The 16,026-nt window shown below is 39.7% G+C and overlaps 1 protein-coding gene across 1 annotated transcript in view; it reads right to left on the reverse strand.

Moving 5' to 3' along the window:
- DESI2 (desumoylating isopeptidase 2) overlaps nt 1-16,026 on the reverse strand; it is a 1,042,498-nt gene that overhangs the window by 415,415 nt on the left and 611,057 nt on the right. The gene's annotated exons all lie outside the window — the stretch shown is intronic.

Genomic DNA, 16,026 nt, shown 5'->3' on the forward strand with positions numbered 1-16,026 from the left:
TAGAAGAAGTTGGTTTAGAGCTAAGGTGTTAGGGAGTTCAAGCCAGGAAAGCTGTTTTAGGGCCTGGCAGTGGTGGGTGTGGTATGAAGAGTTTGTGGTGAATTTAGCTATTTTGTTGTAGCATACAGACAGCTTGTTTAAATCGCTCGTTTAGATTAATTAGGACAGGAAAAGCATACAGTAAAGGTAGAGAGAATATGGGTACGAGCTAGGGTAACTTTACTATTGCTGGTTAGGAAGTTTTTACATCTGTAAAGAGTACATAGCTTTTTGTTGATTTTGGTTATTGTATGAGCTATGTGTTTGTCAAATTTTATATCACTGTCAATAATGAGCCCTAGTAAAGTGGTTTGTGTGACGGGGTGATAGGGGTATTATCTAGTGCAGAAACAGAGAATGGGGGAGTAGGTGCTGCTGCTTTGGAAGGATGAAAGAGCACAAGTTCGGTCTTTTTAGGATTTAGTATTAGCTGGGAGTTTGCTAGCCAGGTTTCGATGGATGTAAAGGCTTCTTGAGTCTTGATTTGAAGTTGTTGGAGGGTGGGGGCAGAGCAGATTAAGGTGGACTCATCAGCGTATTGAACCAGATTTGCTAGAGGGGTGGCTTTATGAAGATTATTTGTAAATATAGCGAAAAGTAGGGGTCCTAGGATTGATCCTTTGAGTACTCCTAGATTTACCGCAAGTAGGGGGGGATAGGGAGTTTTTCCACTGAACAGCTTGTTGGGGTTTGGAGAGATAGTCCTTAAACCATAATAGAGTAGGGGTAGTTAGTTTTAATTCTGAGAATGATGCTATTAGCTTTGTATGGGAGACTGTATCAAACGCCTTTGATAAGTCAAGGAAACTGCAGACACTAGTTGGCCGTTGTTGCGTTGCATATTTACTAAGTTAATAAAATGGATGAGTGCAGTGGTTGTGCTATGGTTGGAGCGGAATCCATGTTGAGTTTTGGCAAGAAGATTGTTGGAGAGGAGATGTGTTAGGTCCTGGGCGTCGATACATTTTTCCATTATTTTAGCCAGTGAGGAAAGTATAGCTATAGGATGGTAGTTTGTTAGGTCTGTGGAGTTGCCCCCTTTGAGAATTGGTATAATGTAGGAGATTTTCCAGAGAAGTGGCACCTTTTGTTCTGAGATTGATCTGTTAATGATGATAGAAACTGGGTATGAAATGGGTTTGGCGGCTATTTGTAGGAATTTGGCAGGTAGTTTGCCTACTGCTAATGCTAAGGTGGTGGGTTCAAGTCTGGTTAGATGTCTATAGATGGTGTAAGTTGGTACAGGTTAAAGGGTATTATTTAATGGGTTACATAGTATAGTGCTATAATACATAATAATAATGGTATAATCTCGGCTGGGGTGCCTTCTGTGTGGAGTCTGCATGTCCTCCCCGCAGTTGAGTGACATTTGAAAGACATGCAGGTAGGTGCATGCGTGAATGGGTGTGCCTTCTTTGAAGGTTGGGCATCGGGCTGGCAACTCGGCACCGTAAAAATCCACTGCCAATCATTAGCGGAACAGAGTTCTGCTGTGGCGACCCCTAACTGGGAAAAGCCGAAAGACCATTTTATTTATTTAATAGTATAACTCATTTTTACAAGCAGATTTGGGTAGATAGATACATTCACTAGTAAAAGAGAGAGTGGTTTTGCATTTCCAGTTTTTAGCTAGAACTTCCTTAGCAATAGCTAGAACAGACCAAAGAAGAGGCATTTGCAATACTGGAATAATGTCTGGGATTGGGGCATTAAACAAAATCAATAAATCTGTAATAGTACAATTATCTGACCCCAATGGTTAGCAAAAGTTTCTAAAATCAGTCCAGAAAGATGACACTATGTTGCATTCTATGATCATATGAACCCAATGTGCACCAAGGCTTCATTCACTGCATCTCCAGCATTTTATTTTTTTCTCATTTACATTTTGTGGGGTGTTAGAAAAACTGTGTAAAAATTTCCATGTATACATTTTCCAGGAAAGAGAGGATGTTGATTTTCCTGCAGATTTTAAGGATAGTTTCTTACTTTTCTCAGAAAATTCTTCTTTATTTTTATCGAGTAGTTCCAGTATGACAATTCAGGGGAAACAAATTAAATTCTAATTAATCTTGTATGTGATTGGCAAGTATGACTTGCCTTTAGATGGATTATTATTTACATCAGAAAAGAAGTCTAGGATTTTTGGAGCAGTTTTAGTCTGTATGTCTAATGCTATTTTAATTTTGTCTTGAACATATTCTTTACATGTTTGTATATCTAACCAAGTACGACTTTATCTAGCAAACATACAATCAGCTGAGTGTATTTTATTCTCATTCAAAAATTGATGTCAATACATTAAATTACTATTCTTTAAGTCAAACTTTTTCCTTGTATTAAAATATATTAAGTATCCATTTGTGAAGCTATAGGAAATACTATTAGTAGACCCTTGATTAGATAATTCAAATTCACAAATCTCTTGAATATTAATAAAACAATTTATGAAAGGGCAGAGAGTAAACTTATGTTTTTCATTTAATATATCTCTTTAAAACCCCAAAAAGTACTGATGTCTAAATTTGTACAAGTTTCTATTATAGATTTATTATCTATTAGTATATTTTCGTGTATTGATTTCCAAAAGGAAGCATAAGAGAAGTCAAGCCACTGGAGTATTACCTTTAATAATTACAGAATTAGAATGCAAGTCAATACTGGGGAAACCAACGCTCCCCTCCTCCCAACTTTTGATGTGCCAGTCTAAGGAATTTTTGCTTTTTTGGGATACCAGAAGAACTTTAGTAAAACAGTTTTTTTTTTTTTTTTTTACTTTTTTAGAAGGGGAAGAATTAATGAATGACAAAAGAATAAGATTGTTGGTAAGGTGATCATTCTGAACAACTTCAGTCTTATCCCCAAATGTGAACAATAATGTATTCCAATTGTCTGTTAATTTGGATATTTTATCAATTAGGTTTTGGTAGTTAACTAAAATTGATTTTTTTTTATTATTAGTCTCAATAGCAATTCATAAGTATTTTGGCTGTAAATTGTCCCAGCCAAATTCTTTGTAAGAGTTTAACTTAGTGGTCATCCCTGTGCTTTTAAGCAAGGTTTCTGTTTTATTGTGACTAAATTTCAGACCTGAGATCTTTTCAAAACAGTCCACAGAGCTATATGATGCAATAAGAATTCAACATTACCACTAGTAAGCAGAATGTCATTAGCAAAAGTTGAACGTTAGAAGAAAAAGTTTCATTTATTTTAAAACCTTTAATGTTTGTTAGTTCTTATTAGAGCCGTTTTCTAACTATACAAGTGCAAATAGCCAAGGTGATAAAGAGCATCCCTGTTTGCTACCTTTTAAGATATCAAAGGGGTTAGATATAAATGACCCTATTTTGACAAAAAAATGAATTATTATAAAGTGTTTTAATTACCTTTATGAAATCAGTGGAAAAAAAGGAAGTTATGTCTTACCATACTGTTCCATCTGTATTGCTGATCTTCACCAATCCTTGACAGTGGGTTTGGTTCCGAATCTCAGAACTGACTCAGCCATATCTTCCAGCGCTCTCCAAACTCTCGAGCCAGGTGCTACCCATAATGCTCCCCACAGAGATTACCTCAGATCAAGTTTGCCAAATAAATAGTATATAGAACAATCAAATTATGGTTCACTATAGAGAATACAGAGAAAGAGGCCATATATGAAACTTTATTGAGAAACTAGCTTTGGGCTAATTCGATCTACAAAGAGTCTCAGGATGGGGGAAGGTGGGTGGGGATGTCAAGGATTGGTGAAGATCACCAACACAGATGGAACGTTTTGGTAAGACGTAACTTCTTTATCTGATGTTGTTAATCTTCACCCAGTCCTTCACAGTGGGACTGGATCCCCAGCTACATTAAGCCTTGGGAGGTCTCATGGAAGAATATTCCTAAGCATCATACAGCCAAAGGATGCTCAACCCCTCGAGACCTGATCTAATTTGTAATTAGTGATAAAGGTATGATGAGAAGACCATGTGACTGCTGCAGAGACGTCATCAAGAGAATCTCTGGCATGAAAAACTCTTGTTGAATGAGCATGAACTGGTTTGGGAAGTTGAAGTCCTTGAGAAGGATAGGTGAATGTGATGACGTCTCTAAGACACTTGGCTAAAGTAACCATAGCAACTGGATTGCCCATACAGTGGGAAGAGAATGCTACAAATAACTGATCCAATTTTCTAAATTTCTTTGTTCTGTGAAGATAAAAACATAGTTGTCTGTACACATCTAGTAAATGAAGGACATATTCCCCTTTGTTAGAACAATTAGGGAAAAGACTGGTAACTGGAGTGACTGATACTGTCAGTAAAAGAGATTGATTTGTTCTCAGTGCAACTCTACCTTTATGAAAAATTAGGTAGGGCAATTTGCATAAGGCCTGCAATTTGGAAACCCTTCTTGCGGAAGTAATAGCCACCAAAAATAATGTCTTCCAGGAGAAATACTTCAAATCACGATATACTAATGGTTCAAAGGGGGGGTCTTAGTGAGAGCTTGAAAAACAGTAGTTAGATCCCATGGGGGAGTTGGTTCTTTAAATGGGGGGTTTTAGTAGCAGGTGTCCCTTCAAGAAAGCTTTACAAAACTTGTGCGACATTAATGGAGAGTCATTACAGCCTGAATGGAAATTTGAAATCGCTGCCAGATTAACTTTTTTTTTATAAAGGCAGCGGAACAAGATTGAAAAAGTGTGTTTAGAAAGTCCAGAATTTCATGAATGGGACTGGCAAAGGTCCAGTCCTTTATTCAAGGCCTATTTCGTAAATTTTTCCCATTTGCCTTGATACAGTTTTCTAGAAGAAGGTTTGTGATGAGCAATAATAATAAGTTGGACAGGGGAAGAAAGGAAAGTATGCCTGGCAATCATGGGAATTGGAGAAGCCACGCAGTGAGGTTGAGATGTTGGAGATTGGGATTAACCATGCTCTCTGGGTGAGTTAGCAGACTTGGAACTGGGTCCAAAATCCATGGTTTCCTTATTAGATGAGGCCAGAGGACAGGAAACCAAACTTGTCAAGGCCAGAAGGGAGCAATGAAGATTACTGAATTCTCAGTCCTTTTGGCTTTATTTAGGAATTGTGATAGGAGAGGACTCTGGGAAGGAAGGCATATAACAGACCGGGAGGCCAAATGTGGAGAAGAGAGTCTCTGGGTGATTTCTCCGGAGGGGGGATTAGGGCGAAGTAATTTCTGCACTCGTTCAGGGGAGAAGCAAATAGGTCACAACAAAGTTGGCTCCAATGGCAAAAACTCCTGTCCACACTACAGGGTTCAGAAATCACTCATGAGGCATAAGAATAGTTCTGCTCAATTTGTCCGCTATCATGATGGAACTTCCCAGAATGTACATTGTTATTAGAAAGCGGTTGGAAGAAATCGCCTATTTCCAAACTCTGAGTACTTCTCGACATAGTGGGTAAGACTTGGTTCTCCCTTGTTTTTTGATATACCAGACTACTGACATGCTGTCTGTCTGAAATGCTACTGTCCCTAGACGGAGGGCATCATGGGATGCTTGCAACACTAACAGCACTTCCTTCATTTCCAGAACACTGATGTGCAAATTGGCCTCCAATTGGGGCCATGTCCCTTGGACTTTCTTTCCCAGGTAATGCCCCCCCCCCCCAATCTGGGAAGCATCCACGGTAATTATGATTTGGGGCTGAGGCAGGGTGAATGACTGGCCCAAGAGAATCTGGTCGGAGTGAAGCCACCATTTGAGGTCTTGTTTGCAATGGTTGGTAATCAAGACTGGCTGAGACAAAGGTTGGTGTATCAAAGACCATTGGATTGCTAGTAACCACTGCAGTATTCTCATATGAAACCTTGCGAGAGAAACCAGAGTGATTGAAGCAGCTATAGAGCCTAAGGTTTGAAGTACCAGTGTTGCTGGGACCCTGTTTTGGAGAATTTGTCTAACTTGGACTCTGATACTTTGTAGTCTTTCTGCAGGGAGGAGAAGCAATTCCAGACACAGTATTTACATGAGCACCACTCAAATCCAGTTAATGAGAAGGCTGAAGGATGGACTTTTCGAAATTTATTGTTATGCCTAGAGATGTGCAAATATTTATGGTGTAATCTCTTGCTTGTTCTACAAGATGCCTGGTGGTAGTGGTGAGGAGCCAGTCATCAAGCTACGGGAAGACCCGAAAACCTTGCGGTCTGAGGTGAGCTGCAACCACTGCCATGCATTTGTTGAACACCCTGGGAGCTGTGGAGACACCAAAGGGTAGTGCTCTGAATTGAAAATGACTGGTTCCTAGCCAGAAGCATAGAAACCTCCTGGAGCTTTTTCCCACTTTTATGTGGTAATAAGCATCTTGGAGGTCTATAGAGCACATTCAGTTGCCTTTTTCCAAAAAAAGGAAGTATGGATTGTACAGAGACCATCTGGAATTTGGTTTATTGTACTGCCTTGATGAAGTGGCTGAGATCCAAAATAGTCCTCCAGTCCACTGTTTTTTTCGACACTAAAAAGAATCTCGAATAAACCCCAGATCCTGTATGGTCTGGTGGGACTTCTTGGATTAATTTTTTTCAAGCAGTTTTTGAATTTCTAGGACTGCTGCTTCCCTTTGATTGCATGGAGCATCTGGGAGCTTTTTCTGGGTGTTGGGACTTGCAGATAGTGGAATTTGGTAGCCTCTAGACATTATTTCCCTGCACCCTTTTGTCCAAAGTTATGAGTTACCAGGCCAGGAGGTGTAGGGATAATTGCCCCCCCCAACTGCCTCCAGAGAAGGGCAATCGGGCAACCCTTTTCAGGGAATGCTGATAGGAAGTTCCAGAGAAAGATTATTTGGATCCTTGATTCTGCAGTCCATTTCTGCCCCCTAGAGCGGCATCTTCCATTGCTTCCTCCTCTGCCCCAGGGGAAGTCTACTTGTGAATCTTGGAAAAGCCCTTTGGATTTTCTAACCCACAGTTTCCCACTCCTTTGGTTCCTTGAATAAGGCCTTTGAAGGGTGGAGAAATATATGCCTATGGAAGATAGGGTCTTACCATCTTGCTCACTTCTGGCTATAGTGTCTTTAACCTTCAGGCCAAAAAGGGTGGATCTGTCAAAAGCAGCATTGATGAATGATGCTTTAAATGGCTCCGCAAAGTCACACAAGCACACCCAGGAGTGCCTTCTAATGACTATACCTGAACCCGCTGCCCTGGTCGTCCCCTTGGCTGAATGAGCAGTGAGCCTCATGGACGAGTTGGAGATAGCATCTAGGGTTGCAAGCTGAGAGGAATCTTTGTCATGGACCTCTTCAGCCACTGCTCCTGAGAGAGTATTTGAAAGTTCTTTAATCAAACCTCTCTGTAATCTGGTAAAGTAAGCCATATAGTTCAAAGACCTTAGGGGGAAGGTCATTGATGCATAAACACACTTCCCAAATCTATCCAACGTCCTAGACTCCACATTAGCAGGATGGATAGTAGGACTCTCTTCAGCGAATTCCCTCTTGGCTGCAACCGCTATCACCATGGCGTCAACAGGAATTCCCTTAGAGAAATGTGATTCATCTTTAGGAGCTGATAATATCCGATCAAGTCTCTTGGGGATTGGCTCTATGGAGTCAGGCATCTTCCACGCCTGCTGAACAATCAGTTTAATGAGATAGTCAGCGGGCGGAGAGATCCAAGAAGTGGCGGGATGGGCATGAAAAGCCTCCAGGTATACGGACTCCTCTGAGGAAGGTTGAATGGAAGACCAGCCACCCCTCTGTTTCAGGATTTCCAGGATGTCCCTGAAAGAAATATCAGGGGGTGACCTTGGGCAACCTTCCCCTTCATCAAAATCAGTATCTTCTTAAAGGACTCTTCCGAGGAGTCCAGGTGCTTCCTCTTGCACTTCGCAGGGACTCCCTCGGAGGGATGATCTGGGGAAGTATCCAAAGTGGAGACCACTAAGGTGGCAGTCACCTGGGACTTTTGTGCCCTCTGCCTCGGGGGTGAGACTGATGGTAGCTCCGGTCTAGAGGAGGTAGAAATCTGTCCCAACAGGGATGGCAAACACTGCGAGTCCCATATGAACAATGCCTTCTCCATTATCCTAAAGGCTGCCCCCACCCCATAGAGAGATGGGAGCCTGGAACTGAAAAAGACTCCTTCAGAACTGGGGTCACATCCCACACAGAGGAGGCAGCCTCTGGGACAGAAGCCTGGGTCAATTTTACAAAGGCTGAGGTGCCAAGAGACACGGAAGGTTCCGAATGAAAGGAAATCAATCCAAGTCCCTCAGACCTGACCAGAGGATCACGACCCTGGGAGACCTCCAATGCTGAAGGCTTGGAGGACCTCAAGGCAACCTTTGGAACCAGAGACAAAGAAGCTACCAGTACCAAAGCAGTCGATGCTGGAGGAGTCGGAACCGAGGGATCCAAGGTCTCGACTGGAGTTGGAGGAGGATATGGGGGGGTTATAGTTAGAGTTATTCCAAGGCCATCATGGCTAGGAACAGAGGGTAACCCTCTAGCCGTAAGGAGCTGGTCCACCAGTCTCAATATGTTGGGTCTCAGATAGGCTCTTAGATCGGACAGTGAATACATAGGGCAATTTCGGAGGTCTGGCTTCCAAGAAGGGACTAGGTTCATAGGTTGGTACGAGGCTATTGGCACTAGGGCTTATACAAGCCTAGCCATAACAATTCCCTGGATATTTCTTCCCACAATACTTACTTCCATGGACTCCTGTCTAGCAGGGTAACATAACTGATGACATCTTTAAAGGCTGTCTGTGGGATTTGAACCCCTTATACTATAAACCTATCGAATAAATGTCCAGTGACAACAGTATCATGCCACAAGTCTGCCATGAGGTGGCATATCCTTCAATGGGTCAATGGATGAAGAAAATTGTGTTCTTGGTAGTTGAATTAGCAGTTTCGGTACTGAGGAATTGATGGGTGCCGCAGCGGGCATTTTCGGTTCAGAGGAATGTTTGGTTTTTGATGCCAGCAATTCCTCTGGTGCCAAGGAGCTCCTCGGTACAGAGGATGGTTTTGGCAATTTTTTTGTCAGTTCCGAAGATCTTGGAATCAATGAAGCCCTTTTCCTCAAAGCAGAGGAAGAAATGCCAGTCTCAGGTCTAAGCTCAGATAAGGCCTCTTCAAAGGTAGATTTAAGGAGTCCTTTGAGGATCAATTTGTTTTTCGTTTCAGTCATGGTTTGAGTTGAGAACCCGTGATACATAGAACAGTCCTCTTGTAAGTGTATTTTTCCTAGGCAGTATACACATAGAGAGTGGTCAGCAGAATTAGACATTTTGCCTTCACATTTTTGACATCGTTTAAAACCTGAAGTGCCTCTACTAGTCTTAGCAGGTGAAATTTGTTTCTGATCAGACATTTTTCCATCAACTAACTATCGTCGCTCGCATGACACAGGAAAGGGCACAGAGTCAAGGTTTTTTTTTCTTTCTTTTAATTAGAGGAAAGAAAGAAAGAAAGTAATTACAGAAGAACACCAGCAATGGTAATAAGACTACCCGAAGGTAAAAAAAAAAAGTACCACCAGCAATGGTATGGAAGTTCTACCAATGGTAGGAAGAAAGGGGATTAAAGATTTTTAGAAATAAGCTGGGAGAAGTAGGTAGATAGTGTTAAGGAAATAAGAATAAAGGCATTAAGAACAAAGCTAAGAAAAAAATTAATTACTCACTGAAAAGCCAAGGCTCAAGAGAAGGAAAATGACGCATCTGGTCTGCGAAGAGGCAAACGAGATCTGAAGTTATCTCTGTGAGGAGCATTATGGGTAGTAACTGGTTCGAGAGTTTGGAGAGCGCGAGCTGGAAGATATGGTTGAGTCAGTTCCGAGGTTTGGAACTGAACCCACTGTCAAGGACTGGGTGAAGATTAACAACATCAGATGTTATATTCATTTAGTACTCTGAACAAGTATGACCAATTCAGAGTCAAAAGCTTTATCCACATCTAAGCTTATTATGGAGAATTTCTTATTTTTGTTTGCCATATCAATCAAAGAGAGAGACGTATTATATTATCTTGAACTTTCCTATTAACTATAAACCCAGCCTGATCTTCATTTACTAAACCAACAAGCATTTGATTTAATGTTCTTGCTAATATAGGCATGAAAATCTTGTAGTATACATTTAAAAGTGATATAAGTCGATAAGAACAACATCTGATTTTAACAAGAAGGACACCAGCAATGGTAATAAGATAAGAAAATATTTCCATGATAGGGGAATATTAGGTGCACTCAACTTACTCAAAAGCATTTAATAAAATTTTAAATCAGGTAAAAATGTATATAGCACAGGAATTATCCCATCCATATGTGGGTCATTTATTAGTTTTAAGGCTTTTAATGTGATCTTTTAGCTCCTTAAAGGAAAAAGACTCATCAATCTTGCTTTTCTGTTCTTTTGATAGTTTACTATGTATGTTTTCTTTTAAAAACTATCAGATAAGTCACTGTTACTCAGGTTTGACTGTTTTATTAATTTCTTCAGAATATTTGCTAAAACATTTTAATATAACTTTCAGATACAACTTTCAGATCTGTAGCTTTCATAGTCTTTTTCCCTTTCTTTATAAACAATCACCTTGATATGGCTTATTTTATTCATGTTTTTCGATCTAATAACTACTCTATGAAGGATCTTAGGGTTTACTGAATATGACTGTAATGTAATTTTTTCTAGATTACTGTTTATCTTGTGATGTAATACTTCTAGGTATTTCTGATTTACATTTTTCAACTATGTGCTTGCAGTTTTATCACTGGGTTTAAAGTTTAATTTTAATTTATCAATTTCAGCTTGGAGAACATTTAACTCTTTATCCCAATTGTTTATTTTACAAATACACCAGTTCCTTACTTTACCATATAAGCAAGCTTTTAAAGTGTCTCACAGTATGACATCAGTGATCTCAATATTACTATTGCATTTCATAAATTGATGCATCTCTTTTAATAACCATTCATTAAAGCCTTTTATTTTAGTTATATATGCTGGGAGTCTTTGGCAAGAAATTAAATGGTTTGGACTTAAAAGTTAATTTAAATGCAACAGCACTGTGGTCAGACAAGGAACATGAAACTATTAGTACCACCTCTATTTTGGAGTATAATGTATTGGATATCGATACTTTATTAATGTTGGTTTGAGTCCCAAATCTAAATTAATAATGAGTACATTTTAAAGAACTATCTAGGTTTAAATCTGATATATCTCACATATACATCATATTAATATAATAATTTAATGTTTTGCTATCAAAGATAGCCTGATTTAACATTTGTAGTGCCTGACAGGATGCAGTTATAAATCGCCAGCTATCAACATTTCTCCTTTAGAGTATGGAGTTATAATATCTAAGTATTTCTTAACTGTTTTAGAACCAATCCCAGGGATCCAATAGGTATTTATAAGGGTATAGTATTTTCTATCAATTTCTGTTACCACCAATCCCAATATATCACTCTTGTCAGAATAGGAATCCACTATTCTAGGTAGACCTGACATTTTTTTTCCATAGAATAAGAATACCACTTTTTGAACCACACTGAGAGGCAATTAAAATTTAATAATCTTTAACAATCCATTTAAAACTTTAGTCAATAAATGAGTTTCCTGTAGAAAAACAATGTCTGCTATATGTAGAGTTAAATATTTATTTAAACTACCTCTTCTTTAAAGGGTTATTTAACCCATATATATTTAATGAAAGGCATTTTTATGCTGGCATCACTGAAACAACAGGTATACAAACTACTATAAAATGATTTAGTGCATTGAGCATTACACTAACAAAAGAACAACTTATGGACAAACACAAGAAAAATGATCTGAAAAGTTCAGAATTAAAAACATTTTTAACCTCCAACATGGAATACAATATTCCAGGTTTGATGAGAAGTTCATACGAGACGCTTACTAATGACACCATAACTCAACCAATACTACTTCTATGTACATAAACTGAAATTTGCTAAATATTTTACACTTAGAAAATGTTCAATTACTAGAAAACACACCAAAAAAAAAACTACACAAGGTTAATATACAATTAGACCTATCAAACAGAATAACTTTTAACTAAACAACTATTCATTTATATAAATTAGCATTAATTATACACATTTATATATTAACTATCATACTGAAGATAAACTCAGACCATTCTTAATGCCTGAACTATTTATATGAATTAAGAAACTCTGTTATGAGTAAAGAATGTCATTTTAAGGTACATGTGCCTGTAATTCAACCAGAACACCACTTGTGTCCTAAATGTACAACACTGTACAACAAACAGACTATTTGTACTTATTACACTTTGTATAAAGGTTATGAAGCAGTATCTATATTAATATTTTGCCTATGTAAATTACTTACATTTCCACAACATTCACTGCAAAACCTCATAACGGATTACAAATACTCATGTAATCTCTCACAGTGCTGCGGTAGCACTGTCGCCTCACAGTAAGACATTATCCTGTTCGATTCTCAGTTAAAAGCGTCTTCTGTGTGGAGACATGCGTGAATGGGTGTACCTTCGTTGAAGGTTGTGCGTCAGGGCTGGCAACTCAATACGTAAAAATCTACTGCCAATCATTAGCGGACCGGAGTTCCGCTGTGGCGACCCCTAACCGGGAAAAGCCGAAAGATACAACAACATGTAATCTCTCACAGACCAGAAGCTTGTGAAAACAGCCTGCATGGCCGGCTAAGAACTTGCTGTATTCAACTGGATGTATAAGAGAATTTAAGTACCTTTATCTGCTCTTTTTTTTCAAAAAAATACAATATTTAAATTGATTTTAACTGTGTGGAAGGAATATTAACTGAACTGAAAGTTAGTCAGTGTTTGCTGAATTTTGTTATTTGCTAGTAATTACAGGTGTGGGGGTAGTCACATTCTTTGATTTCCTGTCCTTGCCTATTTAAGTGGTACAGTGTGAAATATTTTCTGCTTAAAAACCTCAGCTTTGGTCGGCTAAGAACTTGCTGTATTCAACTGGACGTATAAGAGAATTTAAGTACCTTTATTTGCTCTTTTTTTTCAAAAAAAATACAGTATTTAAATTGATTTTAACTGTGTGGAAGGAATATTAACTGAACTGGAAGTTTTGACTCTGCTTTTCAGTTAGTCACACCCACCCTCCCTGTTTTTGTTTTGGTGTTAATCTTAGTGGCCTTGCAACTGCCCGCCCCTCTTGTAAATTTGTGTTTGGATACTCCTTCTGGGCCCATCTCATTTGCTCACTCAACTGAGTGCAGTGAGATCATATTCTGATTTCAGGCACTCCTACTGTGTACAAAGAGAGCATCTGGGAAACAGAAAAAAAAAAAAAAAAAAAAAAATTTAAGCTGGTTTCCTGCCTTTCCTGTTAAGTGGTATAGACTATTTGTAGGCTTCTGAGCCCCAAGCCCTTCTGTGTTGGAGGGAAGCCTTCTAGCTTAGTTTTTTTTCTTATAACTAGCCAGTTTTCTAGTTTCAGCACTCAAATCTGTTTCTTTGATCTCAGCACTTGTTCAGAAAAAAAAAATTTCATCTGCTTTTACTGCACTTGTGTTTCTACCTACTTTTTTCACTTTTGCATCATCTTAAAAGTACTCAATTGCATTTATTACTGCTTGGTGTAACTCATTCTAAGCCTTTTGGTTTAAACACTTGGGCTTCGGACCAGTTGTTTTGCACTGAGAGGGTTTGTGGTCTGCACTTTAGTGGCAGAACAGGTAGCTTACATCCTTCTAGGTTGGGAACTGCTGATTGAGGGCTCACTGTCTGTTATTCTAAAAGTATATTAATTCTGGTTTAAGCATGTGGGCTTTCAGGACAGTTATTTTACATTAAGAAGGTTCGTGGTCTGCACTCTTGTGGGAGGAGAGGCTGGACTCTGCCCTTCTGAGCTGGGAATTTCTGGTTAAAGGTTTACAGTGCATGCATATCTGAACTGCTTCTTACTGAAGTTGGTGCGCCTTGCTTGTTGTGGCATAGACTGGATTCGGGCCTGCTGGATCTAGCTTTGTTTGTGTAATGAGCACTAATCCAGGCATTCTCTAAAGTATTCAATTGTATTTATTACTGCTTGGTAGTAACTTGATTAAAGTGTAGCTATCATTCTAAGTCTTTTCGATTAAGCACTTGGGATTCAGACCAGTTGTTTTACATTAGGAAGGTTTGTGGCATGCACTGTGGTGGCAGGACAGGTAGCTTTCATCCTTCTAAGTTGGGAACTGCTGATTGAGAGCCCAGTGTCTGTTATTCTTAAAGTGTATTAGTTCTGGTTTAAGCACTTGGGCTTCAGGACAGTTATTTTACATTAAGAAGGTTTGTCGTCTGCACTCTTGTGGGAGAAGAGGCTGGACTCTGCCCTTCTGAGCTGGGAATTTCTGGTTAAAGGTTTATAGTGCCTGAATATCTGAACTGTATCTTACTGAAATTGGTACACCTTGTTTGCTGTAGCATAGACTAGATTCAGGCCTGCTGAATCTAGCTTTGTTTATATGCTTGTTGTTTGTTTGCTTGTTATTTCCCTGGAACGCTAATTCCACCCAATACGCGGCTTCTCAGAGCTTCTGTGGATCACTAGTGATATCTGCATTGCTTACTGTACTTATTTCCTTGTTTCACTTGAAAGAAAGTTACTGTTTGTCGTTTTTGCATTTAAGGTACCTGTAACACATTGCACTTAAGTTACCTGGCACTTGCTCACTAAAGCAATTATATAAGTCAGCACTAAAAATTAAAAGCACTACACCCTCACTCCCCACTGGCCCTGGTTTTCAATTATTAAGGAATTCCCAATATTATTCTAGCATGTCCAAAGGTCAGTTGTCAATCTCCACTCCGGTCCAGCTGGTGAATCTAAGAATCTTGAGGCAATGTTACAACTGCCTCATGTACACGGACAACCCTCTCCTCCTCCCAACAAATTCCAACACATGTGAGAGATGCAACCATATAGCCAAACTGGAGGCTAAGCTCTCTCAACTCAGTACTGGCATAACCAGTCAGGAGGAGAAGGAAACCACACTCATTACAATTCCAGTCTCACATAGACCTACCACAACAGCAAACCAAACACATAATCACACAAAAACATACTTGGAGGCTCTAAATAAAGATCTGCCGAAGCAGCAGAGACCTCCAAAGCAGACACCCAAGCAGCCGCTACCCCAAAACAAAACATGTGCAACACATATCTCACAAAGCCAGCGTGCCGAACAGTCACAGCCCTTAAGACTAAACAACACACCTGATACACTTGTAATAGGTGACTCTATCATCAGGCACACTGACATCCTGCTCACCAGACTGAACAAGGAGAGGGTCACGGTGAGCAGCCTGTCGGGCGCTAGGATCCGCCACATAACACAAGCACTCAGGTCACTCCAAGGCAAGTACAAATATGACTCAGTCATTGTCCATGCTGGTGTGAATGACCTGAGACGTACCTCCCTGGACTACATGAAAAGAGACATAAAGGAGCTCTCTGAGCATGTAGCCCAGGCCAGTATGACCCTGACCTTGAATAGCATCTTACCCTCACCAAGAATGATGCCACAATATGAAGACAAGATGATCAATTTCAACAATTGGCTTAAGTACTGGTGTCATTCAAAGGGGATCCAATGCCTGTCAGCTTGGGATGATATGCTCGACAAGCCACGATGCTTTGCTAGGGACAGCTTGCACCTGTCACCCCTGGGCTTTCGGATATTGGCAAAGGCTCTTGCTACCCCATAGTGCCTTTTTAGGCAAGGCTCAAAAGACAAACCCACATCCATAGGTATCACAAGGGATAAGAAACTAAGAGTAATGCTACTCAACGCCAGAAGTCTAAACCTCAAGATGCACGCTCGAAACTCTCCTTAGCATGGAGAACATTGATATCTGTGCAGTAACAGAAACCTGGTTCAGGGCTCCCAAGAGCACCCCAGCACTACCAGGTTATACCTCATACCATGCTTTTCCCCAAAACTTGGACCGAACCACAAAAGGAGGGGGAGTAT

This window comes from Protopterus annectens, chromosome 1.part2 (genome assembly GCF_019279795.1).
Source record: "Protopterus annectens isolate FY-2018-M chromosome 1.part2, PAN1.0, whole genome shotgun sequence".
Taxonomy (NCBI): domain Eukaryota; kingdom Metazoa; phylum Chordata; order Ceratodontiformes; family Protopteridae; genus Protopterus; species Protopterus annectens.